The following is a 23,033-nucleotide window of genomic DNA, read 5'->3' as shown; positions in this document are numbered from 1 at the left end:
AGGAACGACCATCTCCAAATGCAACAGCTATGTGTACCTAGGTCGAGAATTCAACATGACAAATGACCTGGTACCTGAGCTGCGCAGGAGAAAGAGACCGGCTTGGAACGCCTTCAAGAGCATCGAAGAAATAGCTAAGAGGATGAAGAACCTCCGGCTCCAGGCACATCTCTTTGATTCCACTGTTCTTCCTGCATTAACATATGCTTCAGAGACTTGGGCCCTATGCAAACAGGATGAGAATGCTATTAGGGTCTCCCAAAGAGCAATTGAAAGAGCTATGCTTGGAGTATCACGTTTCACTCAAATGAGAGACAGAATCCGGAGTTCTGACATCTGTAGGTAATCAAGAATCAGGGACGCTGTCTCGTTTGCAAAGGCATCAAAAATCAGATGAGCTGGTCATGTAATGAGATTTAGAGATGACCGCTGGACTAGAGCTGTTACCGACTGGATTCCACCGGATGTCAAAAGACCGCGTGACTGCCCACCTACCAGATGGTCAGACTTCTTCATCAAGATCATGAACGATTGGTTTGAGGCTCTCTGTGTTCCTAGAGCGAACAGATGCCATTGGGCTACACTAGCATGCGACAGGGACAAATGGAGACATTACTTGTGCCCCCTCGAGCAAATTGATGATTAACGTGAAGTCAAGTGATCAAGTGATCAAATTTTTTTAATGAATCACAGTGAGGTACAGTTACAGACTTACATTTTTTTTTGCTTATGTTTCAGTCATACAATGACCAAATAGTCATCCCTCCATCAGTGACCATTCCACCACCAATATTCCCAGTATTCCACCCATCCACCCCCTCCACCTCCCCCTCCATGCTGCCCTGAAAGCCTCTGTGGCAGGTGCATTCCTTTTTACTCTCTCTCACCCTTTGAGTATTGAGGCACCATAGTTCCTTCAATCAGTGATTTGTTCTTGAGCATTTGGAGTGTTTCCAAGTTCTGGCTTTTGTGAATAGTGTTGCACCCACTTTTTTGAGCTGTGTGCTTCCTTTCTCAGCCTACTCTGGAGCTGAGGACCCTGATAATATATTTTGCTTTTCCTTGTGATTTGTCAAGGTTTAGTGCCTTAAGTCCTTCCTCACCTGGTATGAAAATACAGTTTCTAAATTGCATTGGCTAGACACAGGTGTTTAGGGATGAAGATGAGCAAAAACCTTTACAGTATCACTACTTTCCCATGGAACAGAAAAACTAGACTGAAACTTTATTATTTTTTAACTCTGCTACTTCCTGCTTACTTCATTTGAAGATGCATTAAGTCAATACTCTACTGATTGAACTGCCCTGAAATGGAAAGTTTCTGCTCCCGCACCATTTTGAGAAGTCTGTCCAACCACTTTAGTAGATAGTCCTATTTTGCTCCTGTTCAAATGTTTATTTCCCTAGGCCTGAATAAATTAATCAACTTTTCTTAATCTTAATTTTGTCACATAATTTGGTTCCTATCCAGAGCAAGAACACACTGGGCATGGAAATTTGCACAATAATTTATGTGCTATGTTTATTATCCATCTTGTTGATAGGATTGTAGCTACAATGAAAAAGTCAGATTTCCTCAAAAACTGGAAAATTGAAGTGCCACACTATCAAGCTATCTTACTTCTGGCTATATAATCAAAATAATTGAAATCAGTTAATTAAGAGATATTTGCATTCTAATGTTCATTGCAGCATTATTCAAAACAGTAAGATATGGAAATGAACTAAAGAGTCATTGAGAGACAAATAGATTTTTTTAAATGTGTTAACACATACAATAGAAAATTTTTCAGAACTACAGTCAGAACCATTGCCATATGGAACAATATGGATAAATGTGAAGAACATTATGCTAAGTTAAATTATTCTGTCATGTAAGGAATAGTAATGCATATTCAACTTACATGAGTTATCTGAAGAAATCAAAGTCATAGACACAGAATGGCATGACGATTACCAGCGTCAGACTCAGGGGAGAAATGGGAATTACTATTGAATTGCAATAAAATTTTACTTACTTCCCATTTGTATATTTGTTTGTCTTTGACAATGGAATCAAATCAAATTTGTAAAGTTGTTTGTATTACAATTGAAACTTGGAATAAAATTATTAAAAGACACTCTACTGGATGGAAAATGTATTTGCACACAATGCATGAGATAAGGGACTAGTATACAATTGTATAAAACAACCACAAATCCAAAAACAGCAACAAAATACCCCTATCAAAAAATGAGACGAAGACATGAATAGACACTTTCCTGAGGGAATAATTAAGGACATTCAGTAAACATGAAAAAGTCTTTCTCGCTACTTATTATCAAATGAAAAAAGCAAATCAAAACAACATTGAGATTAAATACCCACTAAATCTCCAAAGAAATACGTGCCACTCAGCTAAACTTTATGGAATCCTCAGTCCCTATAGCTGAAAGCCCCAGAACACCAATGTGAGGCAGGCAGGCTGAATATCCACCCAACTGAGGCTCTAGCAGCAGCAGCCCACCACTGCAGCCACAACTCCACTATTTCAGGACTATTCTCTGCAGAGACACATATCTGTGAATAATCTCAAGTGCCCAGTGCCCAAGCTGAGAACTCATTTTTTTTCTTGGAGTTGCGGGCAAGGGGATGGTAGCCTGCCCAAATGATCTACATTCCAGAAGTCCAAACAGTCAAACCCACATGGGAATGTCCTCCATGAACACTCATTGCTCCAGATCATAGATCCTAAAATATCTGGTGAACTTAGGGACACCTCCTAAAGCAACAAGCAAATTCTTAGGCAATGATTTAACAACCTCACTATCAGATACATAGAATGATGTTGACATAAATTTGTTTTCTATGCCTATTGATTTCAATATTGCAGCTTTGTTTTCTAATCAATGTTAATTCTAGAATTCTATGAAGAAGCTTTTTATATATTAAATAAATAAAAATGTGTGAAAACAACAATGAGATATAATCTCATACTAGTGAGGATGGCATATATCAAAAAGGTTGGAAACAGTAAGTGTTGCCATAGATGTGGCAAAAAATAAGTCCCGTTTACTGTTCATGAGAATGTCTTTGGTTCAGTCAGTGGAAAACAGTGTGGAGATTGTTCAAAAGAGTAAAAGAGCTCTAATATGAATAAAAAATTCTGTATCTTGACATCTACGCCAAATACATAAAGTCATAAATTCAAAAATATATATGCACACCTATGTATAACTCAGTGCTTAGTATTATTTACAGTATTTAAAAGCAAATGTTCAAAGATGAATGAATGGATAAAGTAGAGGTTTGGAATACTTACATGGAATATAATAGAATACTATTAAAACCATGCATTTAATTGCAATTGAATAGAACAGGAAGGTATCATCTTTAGCAAAATAAGAGGGAGAAGGACAAATATCCAGTGATCTCAGTCATCTATTGTATAAAGATAAAAGGATAAAGTAGAAGTGCAGATGTCATTTTGACTGTACTTTTTTTTTGCCTCTCCAGGATATATTCCCAGGACTGGTATTGCTGGGTCAAATGGGAGCTCAATTTCTAATTTTTTGAGAATCATCCATACTGTTTTCCCAAAAGGCTGAACCAGTCAGCATTCCCACCAGCAGTGAAGGAGGATCCCTTTCTCACCACATCCACTCCAACACCGGTTGCTTTTGTTCTTTTGGATGTGGGTCAGTCTCTGTGGTTTGAGATGATATCTCATTGTTGATTTGATCTACATGTCCCTGATTATTAGTGATGTAGAGCATTTTCTCATGTGCCTTTTTGCCATTCAGATTCCTTCTTTGTGAAATTTTCTGTTCATTTCAACTTTGGTACATCTACACAATGGAGTACTATGCAGCTGTTAGAAAAGATGAAGTCATGAAATTTACATACAAGTGGTACTACATGGAAAGTATCATGCTAAGTGAAATGTTTCAGAAAGAGAGGAGCAGACTTAGAAAGATTGCATTTATCTAGGGAATAAAGTAACAAAAAGAGAGACTAAGACTAAAGAATAACAAAAATAAGTGCCAGGAGGTTTACTCCATGGCCTGGAGGCCAGCCGCACATGCTAGGGGAAAAGGCAGCTCAGATAGAGAAGGGAGAACCAAATAAAGGGTGTTGGGAGGATCCTCCCAGGATGGTAGATGCATGTTGAAAGTAGACTATAGACCGAATATAATTGCCACTCAATGCTTCTTTTGCAAACCACAGCACCCAAAAGGAGAGAGAGAGAAAAAGGGAATGTGGTGCCACAGAGGCATGGTGGGATGGGGGGGGAGAAGGGGGAGGGATACTGGGATCAGTGTTGGAGAATAGGCACTGGAGGAGGGATGGGTACTCTATCATTGTATAACTAAAACCCAAATACAAAACTGTACCTCATGGTGTTTCACTAATAAAAATTTTTAAAAAATTAAGAAAGGATGAAGTAGACAATATCAAATGATGACAAACCTTTGGCTTTGAACTATCAAAACTGTATTATCAGTGTGGGGTGTAGTTGTAAGTGTGAGTTGACACAGCAGAGTAGAGTTGGCATAAGGGCAGTGGTGGAGGATTTAGGGCACTTTGATCCAATAATGTGCAATGATTTTATACATTAATAATACAAACATGAATGCTGTGACCATGTTACCTAAAATGAAAATTTTAACTTAAGTTAAATTTCATGGAGGTGCTGAACCAGTCAATCGCACTCCTCATCCATGTTGTCCACAGTGGTATTTTCACATGTTGCGGCAATAATGCCAAAGAGCTCCCAGTTGGTTGTCATTTTGGGAGTTCTCTTCTTAAACTTTGCAGCCCTTTCTTCCCGCTCTGTGAGGTAGAATTTTGCACAAAGGAGAGGGTGGTCCGATCCTGTTAGGAATTTTGGGACAACAGCGACATCAGTCAGGCAAAACTGTCGATTGAATATGATGTGGTCTATTTCGTTGTGGAACCGTACACCAGGAGATTCCCATGTCCAACGTCTAGATTCAGCCTTCTGGAACTGTGAGTTACCATGGGTGGTCTTGGTCCACATGATGAACTCAGACAGTCTCTCACCTTGTTCATTTCATTCTAGGCCATGGGTCCGGATGTGGAGTTCTTCGGCTGATCTTCTTGGTCCTATCTTGGCTTTAAAATCACCCGCAATGATCTTGTAGAAGGTATGGTCTTCTTTATAGAAGTTCTCCAGCTCCATGTAGAACTTCTCAATTTCTCCTTCATCATAATTGGATGTTGGTGCGTAGACAACGAAGATAGAAACTGCTGGCAGTGAGCCACATCTATTCAATGTAAACGTCTGATTTGGATTGTTAGGCATTTGAATGAGTCAATGCTCATGGCCAAGTTCATGTTGACAAGGGCAACGACACCTCTGACACCTCTTTTATCACATGTTCCAAGGAATAATTTTTCTCCAGTGTCGAAAACGGCATGATGAGAGGTGCTTTCTTGTCTTGGTCAGACCAATGATGTCGTACTTGATATTTTGCGCTTATACCATCAGGTCCTTGATGGATGCATCTGATACTAGCATATGTGTATTGAAAGTACAGATGATCATTTTTGTCTACCTTCATTTTAGCAGCCTATTTCGGCCTTGAGATTTTAACAGCCTCTCCTTCCTCATCTTTCTCAATGCTGTCATATTGGTGATGCCTTCAGGGTCAGGAAAATGAGACCCATTGTAATTATGGTTTTGGCATATCGAATAGGCAGCATATAGCTTGTGAGGCTCTGCCGTGCGGGCGGAATACTCTCGGTAGCTTGCCAGGTTCTCTGAGAGGGATATAGGCTTTTGGGGCGGCCTCTAATCACCCTTGTAGGTGTTCCCATGGTTCAAACCATATTTGAATCCTATCAAATATGGTACAGCAATTCTGGAAGTTGTGTATTAAGTGTCTTATAATGTGTCGCGCAACCGCTTCACGCCACGCGGCTTTGCGGCCTCGTGGTCCAGAAAGCATCCTGGAGCATGGCGGTGGCTGGGTAGTGGAGGTAGTGGAGGTAGTGGATCAATCGATTGGATCAGAACCTCCATGATTGTGTTAGGAACACCAAGATAGAGATAGCCACAAAAAAAGCCTGTCTTCGAAAACTCTTGAGCTTATTCACCAACGTGGTTTCGTGTATGCCTCAGGCAACTGCAAGCAAACATCCGAGCTCGCAAAGCAGTGCAGAGATCAAGGAAGACCTCAAAGAGAGAAGAGCAGAAGTGCTGGTAGATGCGGCAGAAGCCGGGAAAAGTATTTGTAATGTCCGCCTGTCCTTTGCCAACTACAAGACCAAGATGACCGCCCTCTGACATTCTGATGAATCTATCACATCTTCCAGAAGGGCAATGGAGAAGATTATCCATGACTTCTCCTCAGATCTCTTCGATAGCCATGTACACCTGCTGAAATACCAAATTCCACAAGATGGATATGTCGTTCCCAATGTTCTCCCTTCTGAAATCTGACACGCCATTTCGTTGGTAAAGAAACAGCACCCGGCCCAGACAAAGTCAGACCTGAACACCTGAAGAACCTGCCGTCACTACTCATCAATATGCTGGCTCGGCTCTTCACATGCTACCTGTCTGAATGCAAGGTTCCGTCCCAATGGCAAACCAGCAGGACTGTATTACTGTACAAGAAGGGAGACATCCACGATATTGACAACTATCGCCTGATCTGCCTATTGTCTTCATCTACAAGTTGTTCACTCGAGTCATCCTGAATAGGATTGGGAGAACACTGGATGAAGGACAACCATGCCAGCAAGCCGGGTTCTGCAAAGGATTCGGCACCATCGACCATATCCACACAATAACCAAGCTCATCGAGGTTTCTCAGGAGTTCAAGATGCTGCTCTGTCTAATGTTCATTGATTTAAAGAAGGCCTTTGATTCTGTTGAGATGGAAGCAGTCACTGAAACCCTAGCCAATCAGGGCATTCAAGCTCAATACATCAAGATCCTCTGTGAGCTGTATTATGGAATCACTACCAGGATCTCACCATTCTACAAAGAAGTAATCATTGATGTCAAGAGAGGGGTTCAGCAGGGTGATACCATTTCACCAAAACTCTTCAGTGCCACCCTCCAGAAAGAACATCATGCGACGACTGGAATGGGAAGGAATGGGAGTGAAGATAGATGGTCGGCAACTACATCACCTCTGCTGTGCTGATGACATTGTTCTAATAATACCAAACATTAGCCAAGCGGCACAAATGCTGGCCGACTTCCACTGTGAGTGTGGAAACGTCGGATTATAGATGAATCTTATGAAGACAATGTTTATGAGAAACAGCCTCGTTCCTGATCCATTCGCTCTCAATGAAATGACCATCTCTGAATGAAACAGTTATGTGTACCTAGGTCGAGAAGTCAACATGACAAATGACCTGGCACCTGAGTTGCAGCTTGGAATGCCTTCAAGAGCATTGACGAAATAGCTAAGAGGACGAAGATCCTCCGGCTCTGGGCACATCTCTTTGATTCCACTGTTCTTCCTGCATTAACATACACCTCAGAGACCCAGGCCCTACACAAACAGGATGAGAAGGCTATTTGGTCTCCAAAAGAGGAACTGAAAGACCTATGCTTGGAGTATCACAGTTCACTCAAATGAGAGAAAGAATCCAGAGTTCAGAACTCTGTTGACGATCAAGAATCAGGGACACTGTCTCGTTTGCCAAAGCGTCAAAAATCAGATGGGTTGTTAACACGATGTGATTTAGAGACAACTGCTGAACTAGAGCCATTACTGACTGGATTCCATGGGATGTCAAAAGACTGCGTTGCTGCCCACCTACCAGTTGGTCAGACTTCTTCATCAAGATCATGAACGATCGGTTTGAGGCTCTTCAAGTTCCTAGAACGAATAGACGCTTTTGGACTACACTAGCATGCGACAGGGACAAATGGAGACATTACTGGTGCCCGCTTGAGCAAATCGACAATTAATGGGAAGTCAAGTGATCAAGTGATGAAGTTAAATTTTATAGTTTTAGTTATACAGAATAAGTAAATTTTATAGATATACCATGCAACATGTTGCCTGTTATTTATGACATTTTTTCATAAATTTTAAAATGTCATTTGGGGCTAGAGAGGCAGTACAGCAGGTTAAGTGCTTGTAAAATATTTTACCCGTAGCACCACATATGGTACCAAAAACTCTGCCAGAAGTGATCCTTTAGTGCAGAGTCAGGAGTAAATCCTGAGCACAGGTTACTGGGTGTAGCCCAGGAACAAAAATAAATTAATACACAATAGCACAGTGGTAGGGCGTTTGCCTTGCACGCAGCCAAGATGGCCGACCCAAGTTCGATTCCTCCGCCCCTCTCGGAGAGCCCGGCAAGCTACCGAGAGTATCTCGTCTGCACGGCAGGGTCTGGCAAGCTCCCCGTGATGTATTCAATATGCCAAACACAGTAACAACAAAGTCTCCAATGGAGACGTTACTGGACCCGCTCGAGCAAATCGATGATCAACGGGAGGGCCTTTACTTTACTTTTACTTTACTTTTACACAAATATTAACTGAATATTTATCATGATCTTATCACAATGAAACCAAATATGAGAACAAAACCAGCTCTGTAATCAGCTCATTATAGTCTTGACTACTTAATTTTGCAAAAGTATGTTTTACTATTTAAATTCCCTAATCAGTAATATCATTCCTGCTGTGATAAAACATAGGTCTTGTAGAAAGAGAAATAGCAGGTTAATAGTTTGGACTGACAAGTATGTGGTTATCTAAAGGTCTATTGTACTATACATGATTTGTGGCATAACAAAAGTGTTTACCTTTCCAAAATAAAATCAGTACTAAAATATTGGACTGAAGGAGTCATACCTATTGAAATATTAAAATTTTCCTAAAATAGAAACTAATTTTAAATGAATGACTTGTATTTGTGTACCTGATATTAGAGCCTAGTTATTTATTTACAATTGGCAGTTCTGAAATGCACATTTCAAGGTATTTGGACCTGCTATCAGGGTGGATATGTCTACATTGCTTGGTTATATATTGACAAGTGTTACAATAACCTTTATAAAACAAGTTGTTTAAAAAAAATAAGAAAGAAGTGGATGATGGGGCAAAAAAAGACCCTGGATCAGAGAAATAGTCCTTTATACTCAGGAACCAACAGGCAGCCTGAGCACCATCATATTTGATTAGGTTTTCCCTTCCATCAGATCACACAAAGGAGATGTGTAGGCTGTGGGGAGCGGGAATGGAGGCAGGCGTCTGTGCAATGACCTGCATCACAGAAGAGGAATATGAGATTCTGGTCAGCAAATCCGCTTCTTGTCCAGCATCTCATCCTTCAGAAATGCTCACTATAGACAAAAACCTTTGTGAAATGTCCCAGGAATATGGCCATCAGAATTTTGCTGGAGCGATAGCACAGCGGTAGGGCATTTGCCTTGCACGCAACCAACATGGCCGACCCAAGTTCGATTCCTCCGTCCCTCTCGGAGAGCCTGGCAAGCTACCGAGAGTATCTCGCCCGCACGGCAGAGCCTGGCAAGCTCCCCGTGACGTATTCAATATTCCAAACTCAGTAACAACAAAGTCTCCAATGGAGACGTTACAGGGCTCACAGAACAAGAATCTACAAGAATGTTCAGTGTCTGTGCTTGGACCCAGGCTCCTCAAACCTCAAAATACCTAAGACTGTTTAAATTTCTCATTCTGATGCCTTTAAAGGAGGCATTGCCAGGTTTTATTTAAACTCTATTGCTCTTCATTAAAGGATATATAATACATAACTAATTTTAATGAATAATTCCTGAGAATTGTTTGTAAGTAGAATTGCTATTTTCATGCATTGATTACTTTAGTATGAATCCATCAACACTTTGTGCATATCTTTTCTGCCACAAGTGTACACTGTTGGGTTGGACAATATAAGTCTATAAGGAAAATTGTCTGACAAAGAAAATAAGTATGAAGATAGGTATCTTTTCACCCAGAGAGACAACAATCTTTGCTACTTCTCAAGCTGAAGACACACATTAACCTCCTGTGAAACATCAGTGTATGACAGAAAACTTGATTTTGATGAAAATAATAGCTGATTCCTTCCTGTGGAGACAGGTAGCAGCAGTCATGTGGCTGGCATCAGTCATTCTGGGAATGATGGCCTGGATTCCAATTTCCAACATGATGACTTTGGTTAAAGTAGTACATTTGTTTCTCTCAGTCTTCATCAGCAGAGGTTGTGAAGGTTTGTCTCATATTGATTATATGGATAATCATACCCCAGACACAAGTGGTAGAAACCCCAGGCTTTCAGAGTTAAAAACCATTCACGTCTCTAATTAATACTATAGTATTTCTTCCATTTAAATAAACTACTTAATCCACTATTTAGCTATATATTCCTGGGGGGTTTCTGGATGCTCATGTTAGTTATAATGATTCAACTAGGCTATAAACTTTCATAATGGATTTCAGTGAAATGGTGAGGGCATACACAATAATAACTATATATCAGTAATGCCTATACAAAACCATTGTGGTAATCAAAGTGCCAGTAGGCTATCTTTCATGATGACCTCCTGTGGTTAACATCATCATGGAATATCTGTTTTTACAAAGCCATTGAGGAATCAAATTGAGTTGCAATTTTCTTTTCAATTATCAGAGCAATCTAGATTTACATGAACTACTCTTTTCTAAAACTGCAGCCTGAAAATATGGTTAGACTGAATAATAAAAACTCAGTAATAAATGCACATATTATAATCTTTAAGTTTATTTTTTCTAAACATCTCTGAACCCAAAGAATAATAAGAGTTTTTGATAGTTCTAGCTTAAAATTTTACCCAAGCTTTCCCATTTCAATAAACAGTTAACAATTGTTAACTGTTATTCACTAACTCATTACAAATAGAAAAATGCAATGCTTCCTATCACAGAAATAGCAAAATATATTTCATGGTACTTAATATTAAAAGTATCAAGTAACACATTACATGAGAATTCTTTGAATTTTAACATATTACATTTTCATTGGGCTGGAGTGATAGCACAGTGGGTAGGGCGTTTGCCTTGCACACAGCCAACATGGCCAACCCAAGTTCAATTCCTCCGCCCCTCTCGGAGAGCCTGGCAAGCTACCGAGAGTATCTTGCCCGCACGGCCAAGCCTGGCAAGCTCCCCATGACGTATTTGATATGCCAAAAACAGTAACAAGAAGTCTCGATGGAGACGTTATGGCGCTCGCTCAAGCAAATTGATGAACAATGGGAGGACCGTGACATTTTCATTAGTATAAAGTCAGAAGTCTGAGTTTCAACATTAGAATCACCCATCAAAAACATGAGCTTTGCCTCATTACTTGCTGAAGTGCAACTTTTAGGACCTCACTTTAAACTTACAAAATATGAATTCTTCTACTTGGTATTCAGCTATTATGTTGTCATACAAACAGATCTCTCATTAGCAATTCTGTGGCCTTGAGAAAAATTAAGCAATTATTATAAAAGTAGATTCAAATATGAAATTATATGGTTTGAATTCTGAAGTACTGTGCATTACAATTCTTGGGTAAGTAATTTGTTTTCAGCAACTTTAGTTATTTCATTATTAGAATAAGGATAATAATAGAAAAAATATAACTTTTACAAGACTCAAATGCTGTTATATGAAAGCAGAATTTTCAGCAAACAGAAAAATTATATTTGACTGAGATTTCTATAATTAGAATATTTTCAGCCAATATACCCTGGTGACAATAATCTCCCAATGTTTGTATCAGTCATGATTGCAAAATAGCACAAAATGTTAGTAACTTACAAATTCAAAGGACGTTAATATGCCTGTGGCCTGCTGTATGTCATCATGTGAAGTCTTATTGTGGTAGGTGAGCAAACATTAGTCACATCCCAGTAAACATACTTCTTAAAGCCCCTCACTCTTATTTGACTCAGACTTGTTCTTCCCATTGTTTGCTTTGTCTGTAATATGCTAGATCAAGTCACCTAGCCACAATGGGGTGTGAGATGGCTTTGGGGAAAAATAAATTCAACATCTTCACAGGTTGCTAGTATCAAAATAATTTCTAATGCTAATTATAGTCCCTTAAGTAATTGGTTTCTGAATTGATTAATCAGTTTCTGAGAACCTGGACTTGTGTTTGGAAACATAAAAGTTCACATAGTGGTATCCCAGTTCTTTTCTTTTCTCTAAGATCTCTCTCCCAGCAACTCAGCCTGAGCCCAGGGCACAACGAGATTTTCTCTTGAGATCTGATTCAGATCAGGCATAGCATTCCTCATACATTGTCGTTGCCCAAAGCAAGTTACAAAGAAGTCTATCCTCAAATGGCAAAAACAGAGAAACAGAGAGCAATGTTGATGAGCAATGTTGATGTAAGGATTTTTTTAAAAGGAAGCGCAAATACATGACAAAGTGAGAATCATGTTAATATTTGCCAATCGACTATGAAAGTATTCTTTGCTTGTAATAAATGTATTAACTGTACTTATCACCAAAGCTCTAGGTGACACTCACTCTAGAGGACAGGTCAATGTAGGCCTTTTGCTATTGGAGAAGAAAAATAGACTGTATCTTTCTGATAAATAGTTCCCTGGCACAGGGCTGACAGATATCACCTCTATTTGTAATTAATTGTCCAACATTAGCTGTAGGAAAGCTTCAGGAGTTGTTTGCTCAATGCAAAATAAAAATGTTATTTTTATTCAAAATTTTTAAGAATTTTTATTCAAAATTTTTAAGAATTTTTAGATGACAAAAGCAGAGAATTCAGTCAAGCATGGGAATATTCTATGCATGGTACCTTGGCTGCATAGACAATATTCCCATAAATTAGTCCTTACTAGTTTATAAGGCCCATCAAACAATAAGCAGATAAAAAAAGTAATACTAGCTAGTAGCATGAGAGACACAAAATTTAAAATATTTTGATAAAAACACCACCAACTATGCTCATATCTCATTTTTTTTTCATTTTGTTGGCAAGTAAGGAACTTTGTGATGGGTTTATTTTAGTAGCTTGTCTCTACTTATTTCTGTACTTTTCAAGCTGACTGTGTTTCCCCAGTGAGAGTTGTGGTATTACCTCTGCCCTAGTTGGAGAGATGCATTCAATGAAATGGACCACTCAAATCTGAATTTATCGAGGTGAATCTACTTCTCTCATTCTACCAAATTATAGTTTATAAAGTTTCCTCAGAGGGAAAAATGGTAATGATTTTATTGATACTGAGTTAATACTGATACTAATTAAAATATTCAATATTCAGTATTAATTATATTCCTTTCCTTTGCAAAGGTAGAAGGGAACACCTAACAACCCACACCATTTTTGGGAGCTTCCAGGGTAGAGGCAGAACCTAGAAAAACCAGAGAAAGTTTATTTCCATTTGCCTACTCTCCCCGACCTTACATGCCTTTAGAAGCTGATAGCCCAGCTCAGGGAAGTAGTGTCGGGGGAGCTCTGGGTCCCGGACTCCCAAAACTCGTCCAGAGAGTGCTGGGTCTCCACTTCACGGAGAGCTGGGACTCTGCACCAGTTTGTGGGGTGGGTGAGAGCCCTCCCCACCCCAAAGGACCCAGCACCTACAGCTGATCTCCACTACCCAACCACCGCCATGCTCCAGGCCACTATCCGGACACATTATAAGACACTTCCTACCCATTTTCCACAATTACTACACCATATCTGAAAGAGTTCAGACAGTAGGCAACAAATCATAGAGAAAAATATATAAATATATGCCTCTCAGAGAGCCGGCAAGCTACCGAGAGTACTCCACCTGCACGGGCTGAGCCTGGCAAGCTCCCCACATATTCGATATGCCAAATACAGAAACAACAGGTTTCATTTCCCTGACCCTGAAAGAGTCTCCAATCATTGGGAAAAGATGAGTAAGAAGAGGCTGCTAAAATCTCAGGTCTGGGAGGAATGGAGACGTTACTGGTGCCTGCTCGAGTAATTGAATGATGAATGTGATGACAGTGAAAGTGAATTATGTTCCTTATCTTAATTAAAGATTACAACTTAATCCTGTGGGGCTGGAGCAATAACACAGTGGGTAGGTCTTTTGACTTGCACACAGCCGACCTCGGTTCGATTCCTCCATTCCTCTTGGAGAGCCTGGAAAGCTACTGAGAGTATCCCGCCCCCATGGCAAGCCTGGCAAGCTCCCTGTGGCATATTCAATATGCCAAAAACAGTAATAACAAGTCTCATAATGGAGACATTACCGGTGCCTGCTGGAGCAAATCGATGAACAATGGCAGGACAGTGCTACACTGCTACAGTGCTACCTTAATCCTGTAGAGTAAATCTTTAATAATTAGCATTAGAATTTAAATAATTGATTTGAAAGCTATTATTATTTTCCTGTTGTTATTTTGGGGCCACACCTGCTACTGTTCAGGGATTCCTCCTGGCTCTGCTCTAAGAGATTACTCCTTTGGGGCCCAGCAGTCTATAGGGGATGCCAGGTATCAAACCTAGTCAGACAAGTACAAGTCAAACACATTATCCACTATACTATCTCTCCAACCCCAATTTTTCTACATGGAAAATGTTATGTTATAATTTTCAGTGGGTAGAAGCTAAACGAGTTCATGTAGGGAGAAATTGAACACCCGGAAGTCCATCTGTCTACCCACATATTAAGCCTCCTTCCATTTGTATGAGCCATATCTATTATATGAGATGAATAGAGCAGGAATAAATAGAATCAGCTACCAGCACTTCTTTTTTTTATTCTCTGATAATAAATTGTTCAAGTAGAGGTAGAAACACCCTAAGAACCCTCAGCTTGAATCTCTGAGTCACTTCATAATGCATTTCTCTATAATCTTTGTTGTTCATACACCTCACACACTTAACACACAGAGAGAACAACAATAATAGCAGTCACAACAATAATAATACTTTATTACTCTAAGCCACAGGATTGGGGGCATTTATGATAGCAAAGTCATTCTATTCTTACTACACACTGACATTTTTAGATGGCTTTCTCATATAATCTTTATACCAGTTAACTCAGATATTATAAAGATTTTACACTCAGGTTCAAGTGTCACAGTTCTGGGTAAAACACAGAATAAAAAGAGTTCAAAATAAGTATCACAAATGCCAAGTATATATACATTATCCAAAATAGACATTTTTTATCAAATCTTAGCCCCTATTTATTATAAACTTCATTGTCATATATCATTCATCAATAAAAATATATGCCAACAAAGGGTTAAGAAAAATAATACTGAGTGCAAGATGTCTTGATTTGAAAATGATAAAAGTGTGCATTTTAGTGTGGCAAAATATGGTAATATTGAAGCATTTAACAAATTTTCTCCTTAATAGCAGGTTAATTTCTCATAAATTACTTTCATTATATCTTTTGCTCTATGAAAAAAATGTATAATTTTGCTTATTTCTGTTCTATTTATCTTAACTAATATATATGACTCTATACAAATGAAAGTAGAATTTTTAAGTAACATATATAATATAGAACATAGCTGTAAAGTCTTCACCATTCCTCTCAGTGAAATCTTATTTCCTCTCTCTTAGAATCTATACATTTATCCTATGAATTGTTTTCACCAATACGAATGACTGAAATGTGATTATAAAGTGTGAAATTGTCCTATAAGATTTCAACAGTTTGCACCATCAGTATTTAAAAAGACATTTCTTGGAACTCAATGACCACAAGAACACAACCCCAAGCCACATGGAGAGCACAATAGAAGAACAAAGCATGCTGGTTGACAACCTAATGGGAATCCAAAATCTGAGACAAAATCCATTACCAATTATGTGTGCAGGCCTTATTTTATGTTTCTTCTCAGTGGAATGGGCCCAAATGTAACCTTAAGTAATAATACATGAAGCAGAAGATCTTATAACTGAACACTGGCCCCACAGATCAATGAGATGTGGATTTGATGAAGAGCATTTCTGTTGTGGTGGAAGTGGAGAAAGATGCATTAATTTTCAAGATGACCCCATTGGGTATTCTAAATCTCACCTGTATGAGATGTAGTCAGATAATAGAAATAACCAAGGGCCATTTAGGTAAGACATAAATCATGTTCTCTCTATCTCAAATCCTTCTTATGACTCCACAGATGTAAGCAAACCAATGACAGAATTAAATAGCAACTCTCCTCATGTGCCAGGAAGTAAAACAAACATGCATACCACAGGACAAAAAGCACTGAGAGATGGGAATTCAGAGTTCCAGGGGCTAGCAATGTACCTCAAACCCGAGCAGGGTGGGACCCAGGCAGCATGAAACCACATACTGTGAACCAGAAAGTTTTAGACCTGAGCATTGTGGACCAGGGCAGAGTAAGCAGCGATGACTCTTGGCTTCACTCTGGCATAAGTGATGGTTCCTGGTTACAGAAGTTCTGTCTGGTGAGCACATGCTGGCATGTCCTAGTAATGGAGGTTCTTTCCTGCTACTCAACCCTGCAGAGAGAGTTCTGACTCCTGGCTTGCAAGATGTTAGCTTCCTGCTCCATCCCTGCTGCATAGAGCCAGTTTATGTTGCTGCATACCCCAGGCAGTGCTGGCTTCCTTGGTGTCTCACCAATCCTGGGCTTTTTCCCCAGATTTCAATTCCCTGACTCATGTACCAAGAAGACTCTAACACTTTTGTTCTGAGTTGGGTTACAACAGACTTCTAGGTCCCCCTCCAAGAACCAGTGGCTCAAAGGTCTAGCAAGAGAGAAAACACCCCAGCCCAAATGCCTTCTCTTCTGCTCCAAAAGTTATACCAGCAAACTCAACAGAGATAATTATCTTGGAAGTTTGCAGTTTTGCTCCATCTCTCGGGTGGGTCAAAGATGCTAAAGTTCTCTCTTTAGTCTAATTACACATTATCAACTTATAACTTTACAGTATAATTTAAAGTTAGGAAAATAAAAGTTTCTCATGTCACTTTCCTAGGATCGATTTGGCTATGTGGGGCAGGAAAAGTAGGGTTGATATTGAAACATTGTATGCATAAGACCCTATCATTGAAACTATTGTCAATCATGCCTAAAATTAAGAAAATAGGTAATAATTAAAGGTTGATGCCTCCATCAGTCAGTGCTGTCCTCTCCCAGACTTATTCCCTGGGGACATGCAGTAGGTGGAATAGCCTTGGGTTACAGGTGACAGTGCAGAATGCCAGTGGATGTTTATTCCCTGAGTGGCAGGTTTTGACTATGTCAATAGATGTTTACTCCTTGGCCAGAGTCCTCCAACCTTAGTCCATGGTGTAATGGTGGTGGGATTTGTGTTAGAATATTGAATTAAATTTTAAAAATTATTTTTAAAAACTTGTTCAAAGGAGAATCACCTACAAGATGAAGATTCTCTCACCCAAGAGATTATGAATTCACATGTACTCTATGCTTGCTGATCCACTGGAAACAGACAGTCCATGAATTTACACCCGTTTTCCACCTAATAGACAGAGTGATGGTGGGTTGCAAACAAGATACCTCCTTTGCTTCTGCATGTCAAGCAGTTCCAGCTGACACACTTTGAAATGTTAAGTGAAAATTAAGAAAAAGATTAACTCATAATTTATGACTAAGGGATATTGCATCCATTCTGGCTCCAATATCTGTCCACACATAATTTGGAAAATCAGAAAGTGTGACCAAAATATAAACACACAAATGAAAATTCTATCTGAGAATTAATTTGGTTTTGAAGGAAGGCAGTGACTTAGGAATCTCCCAAATTCTCCTTTTCCCATTACATGAAAAATCATACCTCTGCTCAAACTGTGAGATATATCCAACTGTATTGGTTACATCCTCAAACAGGAATAGAAGATCAATTCTGAAGATTACACTCTTCTCTACAGGCTACAAAATCTCCAAATTTACTTTTTTTTGTCAGAGATCAAAACATTCAGGAAGCTGGGGAATTCAAAGGCAATGTCTCTGTTACAAAAGTATCCCTGGAGAGTGCAGTTTATCTAATATCTATGTTAAAACATATAGAATTATATCTGGAAAAATATTTTGGTGATACTGGAGGAAATAGTGAAGGATTTCAGAGTCTGTCACAGACATTTGAATTCATTTTGAAAGACCTCATGTTCATTTTAAATCACACCCCAATGAAAAAAACTAATTGTCCAATTAGTCTAAGTACTACATTTAACTGAGATCACCTTCAGATTGTCATTTGTAATTTATGGTGCTTTAATAGATTTTTAAGCCAAAAATAATCTATTGTCCTAGAGAATACAGAGACCTTTGGAAGTCAGTTACAGCTAACAAATGTTCCTATTCAACAGGACAACTGCCCCATTGCTCCCTAGACATTCTTATGGATCAGAAAGAATGCATGTGACTAAGCTTAGCTGCAGAACATATTTCAAGCTTTCTTTCATGGCAATTGCAAACAAAGATCAATTGTACAGCTGCTATCACTAAGGTCAGATATTATACTTTACTCACATGATGGTGGACAGGTATACTTGTTTACTGAAAAAAAATAAGCTGGATCACTAAATAACATCCTTTATGGAATGATACCTCAAGTAGGTATTATTTTATCACATATTTATAAATAGTATATATCTGTGAATATACTCAGTAAAAGAGATTTTCAATGGGTCAATTACCTTCTGTTATGTGTTTAATAAAATGAAAATTATAGTATAAAATTACTACTACAAACATAGAATTAGTAATTAATAAATTCTTCATGCATGTTGCTTGAAAGATCATTTATTTGGCATTTATTACACCTGTAAATAATATTGAAAACCTTTCCTTAGTCCAATGTTGATGTAGAAACAGAGCTGGGTCAGGTTTGGTCAAAGGTTCTAAGGTTCTACAAATATTTTCAGGGATAATAACAGTGAATAGAAAGTATATACAAACTCAGAGTTACAATTTTCCTGCCAGAAAGGAACTTAGCATAAGGCTACATCAAGTATAATTTCTTTGGTATGGGTCTTATAGGGGAAAACAAATAAGTATTCTTCTTATCAAAAATGTATCAGAAGGTGGGTAGGGGGAGCCCAAGCTGGGAGCTGCTCCTCCCCCCCAGTCCCACGCCTTTTCCTGCCGAACCCCACAGCCCCCAGCGGGGATACGCCTGCCGCAACTCCAGCTCCGTGAGACTGTCCACCACCCCTCCTCCACTCCAGGATCCTGGATGAGAGTGACCCTGGGACAGGCTAGGAGAGGGCGTGGCCTCCCAAAAGTGGGCGTGGCCTTCTCCTGGGAGGGCCGCTGCTTACATGGCCACAGTTGTATTTCTCACTCCGAGCACTCAGGACTTTCATCCCACACCTTGTCACCTAATACCGACCAAAAATTTCTGACCACCTGTATTAAAATACAACAACATCCCACTCGCCTACTCCATTTCTAACAAAAGACCTGTTTGAAATGAGCTGCACAAGCTCAGTACTAAAAGCACCTCCTCCAAAGTTTCACTCGATGTCAGTTATAAAACAAAGAATAATGCCTGATTGAGAAGAAGGTCGGACTCAGAAAGGTAGAACGGTGGCCACCATCAACCAACCTTATCCAAAATCCTTTCCCAAGATAAGAGGGAACAGTACCTGTGATTTCAGGGTTCTACCTCTAGGCAACCAAAACAATATGAAGAAACAGCACAAATCTACACTACAAGGAGAATACGAAGAGAAGAATCCCGAGTCCTCAACCGAGGTTCTCCACAAGTATGCGCTCTTCGATAAAGAATTCCAGGATCAAATGCAGAGGGTGTTCAAGGATCTACTCAAAGAACCAATGGAAGAGATATCCAGAAAACTAAAAGAAGAAATGAAAGAAACAATAGAACAGATAGCAGAGAAAATACAGAAAGAAATGAGAGCAGAAATAAAAAAGCTACAAAAAGAAGTGTCACAAATGAAGGATTCAGTAGATGAAATTAAAAAGTCAATAAGTGCCCTTAGCAATAGGATAAGTGCAGCTGAAGAGAGGATCAGCGAGCTTGAAGATGAGCAACAGAAATCCCATAGGGAACAACAAGCAGTAAGAAACGACCTCAAAATGGCTCTAAGGAGAATCAGAGACCTAGGGGATGATGCCAAGAGGAACAACATTAGAATCATTGGAGTACCAGAAGGGCAGGGAGACAACTCCAATGAAAAAGCTACAGTCAAAGAAATCATTGCTGAAAAGTTCCCAGAGTTAAGGAAGGCAGACATCCAGATCCAAGGACCCAGAAGGGTACCAGCTAAAAGAGACCTCAGAAAAAACACTTCAAGGCATATCATAGTCAGAACGATGGATGCTGTGGACAGAGACACAATATTACAAGCAGAAAGGTCAAAGAAGGAAATACAAAGGAGCACCCCTTAGATTCACAGCAGACCTATCAGAGGAAACCCTCCAAGCCCGAAGGCAATGGTGGGATAATAGTGAAAAAACTCAATGAAATGAACGCATCCCTCAGAATACTCTATCCAGCTAAACTCTCATTCAAATTCGATGGAACGATACACCACTTTGTAGATAAACAACAGCTCAGGAACTTCATAGACTCAAAACCAAATCTAAAAGAAGGACTAAAGGGACTCCTGTAAGATAAGAAGGAAAACACGTATAAACACAACCAACTCCTACAGAAAGATGGCACAAAACACCATGACATTAATCTTCCTTAATGTCAATGGTTTAAATGCACCTACCAAGAGACACGAAGTGACAAAATGGATCCAGTAACTGAAACCAACATTCTGCTGTCTACATGAAACTCATCTGAACAATCAGAGCAAACACATACTCAAAGTTAAAGGATGGAAAACAGTCCTGCAAGCAAACAGCTCCCTCAAAAAAGCTGGGGTGGCCGTATTAGTATCCGACAACATTAATTTCAGGCTGAAAAAGATTAGAAAGGACAGTGAAGGCCATTTTATCCTCATCAAGGGATACGTACAACAGGAAGAAAGCACGCTCTGAAATGTATACGCACCTAATGAAGGAACAGCTAGATACTTAAAACAACTGCTGACAGATTTTAAGGATGAAATTGCTAGCAACACAATAGTACTTGGAGACTTCAACATCGCCTTATCACCTCTGGATAGATCAACAAGAACAAAACTCAGCAAGGACACATTGACTTTAAATGAAGAAATAGAAGAGAAAGGACTTACAGACCCAACTGCTGCCCCAGCCCCAGTAGCCAACCTCCACTACCCAACTGCTGCAACGCTCCAGGCCACTTTCCACATGCTCGGGCCGAGCCTCATGCACGAGGGAACATATTCCTGGACTGTGAGGCCATGACACATTATAAGACACTCCCTACCCATTGTCCATAATTGCCACACCATTTGATGGAGTTCAGACAGTAGGCAACAAATCATAGAGGAAATTTATGTATATATATATATATACACATATATAGAATGTAAATACTACTTTATTAAGATGAAAATAAATACTTTTAATACATGATATCATAGAGATATGCCATAAAAATATTGCATTGCATTTGATCACTTGATCCCTTGATCTTCCGTTACTCATTGATTTTCTTGAGCTGGCGCCAGTCTCCATTTGTCACTGATGCGGACTAGTGTAAATGGCGTATGCTCACTAAAGGTAGAGTCTCAAACCATTTGTTCAGGACCTTGACAACATCTCGTTAGATGGGCGACCGTGCGTTCTTTTGACATCACATGGAATCCAGTCGGTAACAGCTCTAGTTTAGCGGTCGTCTTCAAATTGCATTATATGTCCAGCCCATCTGATTTTCAGTGCCTTGGTAAATGAGACAGTGTCCCTGATTCTTGATCACTAGTGGAGGTCGGAATTCCAGGTTTCTTCTCTCACTTGAGTGAAGCATGATACTCCAATCATAACTCTTTCGATTCCTCTTTGGGTGACCCAAATAGCATTCTCCTCCTGTTTTTGTAGGGCTCAGGTCTCTGAGGCGTATGTTAGTGCACGGAGAACAGTGAAGTCAAAGAGATGTGCCCAGAGCCAGAGGTTTTTCGTCCTCTTAGATATTTCTTTGGATGCTCTTGAAGGCGTCCAACGCTGCTCTCTTCCTCCTGCTCAGCTCAGGTGCCAGGTCGTTCTCATGTTGAATTCTTGACCTAGGTACACATAACTGCTGCATTCTGAGATGTTAATACCATTGAGAACAAATGCAACATCAAGAACTTGTGAACTTATCTGTTTTTCATAAACATTGTCTTCATGAGATTCAGCTGCAGTCTGATCTTTCCACACTCATGGTCAAAGTTGCCCAGCATTTGTGCCATGTGGCTAATGTTTGGTGTTATGAGAACAATGTCATCATCGAAGGTAAGGTGGTAAAATTACTGATCATCTATCTTCACTCCCATTCCTGCCCATTCCAGTCATCGCATGACATTCTTGAGGGTGGCACTGAAGAGTTCGGTGAAACTCTGCCGAACCCCTCTCATTATTTACGTCAATGATCACTTCCTTATAGAATGGTGAGATCCTGGTGGTGAATTCCTAATACAGCTCATGGAGGATCCTAATGTACTGAGTTTGAATGTCCTGTTTGATAGGGCTTCGATGACTGTTTCAGTCTCAACAGAATCAAAGGTTATTTTTAAATGAATGAACTTTATGCAGAGTGACATCTTGAACTCCCAAGAGTTACTGTGTGGAAATAGTCAATCATGCTGAATCCTTTTCAGAACCCGATTTGCTTGCGTGATTGTCCTTCATAAACTGTTCTGCCAATCCTATTCAGAATGACTCAAGTGAACAGCTTGTAGACAACAGACAACAGTCAGATCGGGCAATAGTTGCCAATGTCTTGGAAGTCTCCCTTCTTGTACAGTAGAATGGTCCTGCTGGTTTTTCATTGGGACAAAACCTTAAATTCAGACAGGTAGCGTGTGAAGAGTGGAGCCAGAGTATTGATGAGTACTGATGGTAGGTGTTCGGGTCTGACCTTGTCTGGGCTGGGTGCCCTTTGCCTTTTTTCCAACGAAATGACGTGTTGGATTTTAGAAGGTAGAACCATGTGAACACATATAAGGGTGATTAGAGGCCTCCCTAAAAGCCTCC

Source organism: Sorex fumeus, unplaced genomic scaffold (assembly GCF_029834395.1).
Source record: "Sorex fumeus unplaced genomic scaffold, SorFum_2.1 ptg000018l, whole genome shotgun sequence".
NCBI lineage: Eukaryota > Metazoa > Chordata > Mammalia > Eulipotyphla > Soricidae > Sorex > Sorex fumeus.
Note: the sequence above shows the minus strand (reverse complement) of the source record.